The sequence below is a fragment of the Dreissena polymorpha genome, chromosome 7 (assembly GCF_020536995.1).
Source record: "Dreissena polymorpha isolate Duluth1 chromosome 7, UMN_Dpol_1.0, whole genome shotgun sequence".
Taxonomy (NCBI): domain Eukaryota; kingdom Metazoa; phylum Mollusca; class Bivalvia; order Myida; family Dreissenidae; genus Dreissena; species Dreissena polymorpha.
The window spans coordinates 51,999,199-52,005,171 of NC_068361.1; positions in this window are offsets into that span (position 1 = coordinate 51,999,199).

A 5,973-nucleotide genomic window follows, 5' to 3' on the forward strand; every position below is an offset into this window, starting at 1 on the left:
GGTTCCAGGTCGTTAAATGTACAACTATTGTGTATGGTTTGACTTTGCAACAACGAATATTGTAAAAATTCACAGTTTGAAAAAATACCCTTCGTATATGTATTATATATACACACGGTATGAAACGCACTATGCTGCCTGTGACTATTATTTTAGCCAGGTCACAGGGAAAGGACAGTCTAATCAGTATCCAATTAAACTATTTATTATTGTCAGAAAACCGCTTTTAAGCAAACAGCTTTCAAGCGACTGCAGGCTGATCTAAATCCAAACTTGCCTTAATCGCCTTAATGTCTCTTTTACTGTGACACAGTTCATTTGACTTTAAAATGATATCAAATACTAAAATAGAAAAAGAAATAATACAACCCAGTAAGTTGAGTAAAGAAATCAATGTTTTCAAGACAGCTTGGTGAGGTGCAAATTTCTTGTGATATGTTGATATCGGGTATCATAGTCATTCAATAAGTCGCAAAATGCTCGAATACAATGCCCGAAGCGAAATCTGACATTAATTGATAACTAAAAATACGAGTTGTGCCGTGTCAAGCTGTCAGATAGTGGGAGTCGGAAAACTACAACGGGCGAGGCATGGTCAGGGGTGATAACCCCAAAAAAGGGTTAGGGTAAGGGTTAGGGTTATGGGTCGGGTTAGGGTTAGGGTTGGGTTTAGGCTAACCCAAACCCTAACCCGACCCCTAACACTAACCCAAACCCTAACCCTAACCCTCTAACCATCCCTTGCGCAATACCATACCATGCCTCGCCCGTTGTCGTTTTCCGCCTCCCGGGAGTCGGAAAACTACAACGGGCGAGGCATGGTCAGGGGTGATAACCCCAAAAAAGGGTAAGGGTAAGGGTTAGGGTTAGGGGTCGGGTTAGGGTTAGGGTTTGGGTTAGCCCGTTGTCGTTTTCCGCCTCCCGTCAGATAGTCCATATAAACGGACTCCCAGAGCCTTTGTTAATTTTTTATATGGCGGCTCTGGCAGTCCATATGCACCCCTTCGTAAACATGGGTGCAGTTCAGCACAGCAAATCCCTGCGCATCACTAAACAGACGTCGTTCGAGACAAATTGAGGAAAATAATGAATAAACTTCATAAAGATGTTTAGTTTATCTGAATGGCAACCTACGGATGTTATCCTTTGCATGCACCCTATCAAAACACGACGATGTTTCAACACACTTTTCTCGCTGACATGTTTATGTTTAAATTTGAAACAGTGAATTCTGTATCGAATACCACATCGTTTTCGACTTTATGGGCTGGAGCACATAACCCGACGTGCAAAATATTGGTGTACTGCGACCTAACCAATATTGGGTCAATTTTTCAATATCGCGGATACAGCGTACAAAACAAAACCTAAGTCAATCAAATCAATTATTTCTTGTTTGAATGGTACCATTTAGATAAGTTTGTGGTTTAGAAAGTTTAACTTTAATAAGTTCTTGCAGTTTCAGTGTTCCTGAACCCTTGCATTGTTGATAACATTTTGTACCCATGGACAAGAGAGAGCGCATTGCAACTCTCAGCCTAAGCTGAGAGTTGAATTATTGCAACTAGCTGTCAGATCCATTAAGTCCTGCATTCACATCGAATATATCTTTCGAATTCAATCCATTGTTTACATTAGCGGAGATTTAGTAAAAAAATAACTCATATATCCTAAATGACAGTTTCTAAATAGCCAAAAAAGCCGATGTACACTGTAAGAAAGTTTTGAAACGAAATTGAACATTCTCTCCTGGACGCGGCCATTGTTGTCAACACGAACGACAACTCTGCTGAAGAATGTGGGTCGCACTAAAACGCGGACCAACCTGCGGACGATATAGATTATTAATAAACAAATTATAATCTAAATCGTCTGAAGACTGGTCCGCGTTTTAGTATCTGCCGGAGAATGTTATCAATACTAATCAGCGAGGTATGCCGATTAGAAAATCGACATTATCTCAATCGGACTGGCTCGGTCTTTTACTTAGCTCGCCATTGTGAAGAATTTTTACATGGTATCATAACTTAGACTCGCTGCTGAAAGCAGCATCGTAAAAAACGACAGAAGTGGATCTGCGAATAATGCAGTTGGCATGCTGCACCGTACATCATTCGGTTGTTGTGAATTATGTAGTTTACTGTGAACAACCCCGAATATACTACCAGAAAAGAAAACTCTTTTTTTTCTCACAATACAAGACACATGTCAATTACCGATAGGTTTTCACAATATAAAAGAACATGAAACTACTTTTCATATTAAAATACTAAAACATAAACATAAAATAAAATCCTTCCAGATCTCAGCGTCGTAGCCACGCTGAGGCACGCCGAGGCTTAAATTTGCAGAGCCATGTTGAGATTACAAGGTAATTAAGGAAAATTTATGTCAGACAATAAAATCTATATAAGAAATTGAGGAAATTTAATAAATTTTAGGCGCTATGATATTTCCAAACAAATATTATAATAAAGTACAATTGGTTCATTTTGAGGCAGATAATTATTTCAAATAAATAACTTCAATTGATGCCAAATGGCTCAACAAAATGATTTGGAAAATCCGTAGATTAAAAAAAGCTTCGTACTGTACACTTTGATGCTATAATCATGGTGGACATCGATACGTACAGAGCTAGAATCGGGTGTTTTACGGCAAGTTCTGGTTCTATTTTGGACCTAGACACACTTCGGGTGGTAGGCGTTTTTGGCTTTATTGGTATTCTCCCCTTTATGGCCGGCATCGAGTTAAATCCGGGACCGTTTCAGGTGGTAAAAATCTTTTCAAATTATGATATTCAGCGTATTAAACTTTTTTTATAAAAAGTTCAAGTCTTTTCTTTTTAATAGTCAATGTAGTTGATGATAGAACTGAAAATGTCCCTGTGACCCAATCGGTGACGCGTCCGACTCTGGAAAGGAGTGTTAAATCCGCCCTGTATATACCCACAAGATCATCATGGGAAGTCAATATAGCCCTGGTAAAGCTAAAATTGGTGACAGGAACATGCATAATTCAGAGGTCAAGAGCACGTTTCAGCAAAAGTGAGGTTGATCCAAATTGTCGCATATGCAACTATGCCGAAAAGGCGATGGCACACGCTCTGCACGAGTGCGCTGTCCTGTACGAAAACCAATTCGGAGTTACATTAAACATTAAGTTAATCAGTTCACCTATTATCATGTAAAAGCTACAACGCTATTGGATGGAAATTCCTTAGAAAAACAGGTTAACATAAGCATTGATTGTACTTCACTTCACAATTCTGATAGAGGGCAGACAGAGAGGCTAGAAGGTGTTACCGGTAAGTTTCGATGTAAAAGACTCTTATTATTCCTACATAACGTAAGTTATAAACATTTTAAGGTATCTGACAAAAATCTTAAAACAATCTCCAGCATTAACAAAACTGCATCCAAGAATCTCCCAAACAAAATAAACGTAAACAATTTTTTTTAAAAACACGGACATGTTAGAAATATCTATAAGCTCTACGTGTACTAGAGTTGTTAAACTGCTTGCGGAATATGGCGACAAATCTACAAAAAAACGAGAGAATAAAATCTATAACTCGGAAATAGTGTTTCACTATGCTATATGATTTCATCAAAATTTGTTTTCCAAGGTAAGCAAGTTTATCAGCATAAACACCACACAACGGAATAAACAGATTCATGCTTTCAATAAAAAAATATATTGGTGTCATCATATTTCTTTCATACGTTAATTAGCTATTAGAAAATGACATTTATGAGTAATTTAATTATTCTCTACTTTCAAAATACTATAAAATCCTCCTCCTCCTTCTCCTCCTCCTCATCATCATCATTATCATCTACATCGCCATCGTGATCATCATTATCTCATCATAATTATCATCATCATCATCATCATCGTCATCAATAAAATTGTATATGTAAATATCTTGTCTTTGTCTTTGTCTATTATATTCATTAACCTTAACAAGTACTTCCCTTATAAACAATGACACAAAGTCAAATAAGGACTTGGTGTTTTATTTGACAGTGCTTTCTACTAATAAATGGGGGGGGGGAAACACGTTCCTTTTGACGTACGAATTTCTTGAATGTGCAACTGATATCGACCTCAAAGGTATCGCTAAGTTGAGGAGTCTTGAATGTGCAACTGATATCGACCTCAAAGGTATCGCTGTGCAACTGATATCGACCTCAAAGGTATCGCTTAGTTGAGGAGTCTCTAGACGCCCGTAAATGTTACGATTATGTTCTGATATATCTAAAGAACCGACATGATACAAAATAAATACTGTAGGACATGTCATTATATACATACCCCGGTAATTATACTTGCTCGTGTGTGCCATGCGAATTGTGCAATGTTACTCATACAAATCAGATGGTCATTGTAAACTTAAATCTTACAAGTGTAAAGAGGAAGTATTTTTTGTTTAAAGCAGCTGTGATATCAGCAGGATTTATCTACTACCGCCAATCAAGAAAGGTGCACATGACCACGTGCAACGTATACAATAATTGGTAGACGATTGGACGAATGGACGATTCAGGTAACAGCGAACGAGATGAACAACCATACTGTTCGTTTTCTTTGTCTGTTTTTTTTTTCTTTTAATGGTTGGTGACGTTTATAGAACCGTGGCTCAAGATCGATATCAATATATCTACAAATAAGCAGCTATTACTACATCGTAAACAGTAAGTATTCTTTTAGCCAATCATGTTAATAGAGCATTGTCACATTCATTTCGCAAATTAACATATTAGATACACATTAATGGCGCTTTGGAAATCAACAAAATACAAACAAACCACTCAAACCATAAACTTATACTTTTAAATAGTGTTGTATAGACATAAAAATTCGAATACAATAAATGTGTATATGACGCAATTTTGCAACACATTCATTAAACCGACATCCAGATGTAATAATTCACAACACAGCGGAAAGATCGTCTCAACATACAGCAGATAACAACAACTTTTTTCGTTCCATAAAAAAGATAAACCATAAAAAATCAATGTGGCGGATATTTAAACAAACTAATGCAATAAAGACACAAAGTATGATACAGATAACTTAGAATTTAAATATAGAAGAAATTAGCGATAATAAATCCAAACGGGAATTTCGGAAACACGGAACAACTCACCGACGACCGTCGCTCCACATTAAACTATAGATTGTCATATTTATTAACAAATGCGTGTTTTAAAAAAGTTTGTACTTCAAACATTCGTATGTATTCACTAATTAAGAGGGTCGATACTACGCAAGACATACGCATAATGTTAACAGACGACGACCATCTTGAAGGACTTCTTTGTCTTCTTGTGATCACTTTATCGTTTGGGGACTGGCAGAAATATTATTCGCAATACCAAGTGGCCAAATTCTTAAATTTATGGCACAATTCTAAGAAATATCCAAAATCAGACCATCACGAAAACTGTGCATACCTTGGTAACTGTGCATTATCTAATATGACCGTCATTTTAAACGTTAAAAGTTTAAAAGTTAAGCTCATTAATAGGGTCATTGTCGACCTGCAATGGCCCACAAGTCACCCGGGGGTGACTAGGAGCCGATTCTTGTCACTCTTGGGTGACCTCAAGCCGATTCATGTCACCCTGGGGACTTCAAACCGATCGGGTGACAAGAATAGGCTTGAAGTCACCCAGGGCGACATGAATTGGCTTCTAGTCAACCCCGGGTGACGTACAAGCCATTTCATGTCGACAATGACCCAATGAGCTTAGCGCCACCCCCCCCCCCCTCCCCGTTGAATTCAAGCAATTTCAGATCGACAATGACCCAATGAGCTATGTTCTTAAAATTGCTGGTCAAGAAGAGGCAAGCGGGCTTATAGTCTAGGTATGTCTCCATCTGAATAAAGCGTCTAAAGAGACGAACAATACGCACAATCTTATGTTCCAGTATAGTGGATTATAGCCTGGCGTGATTTAGTTG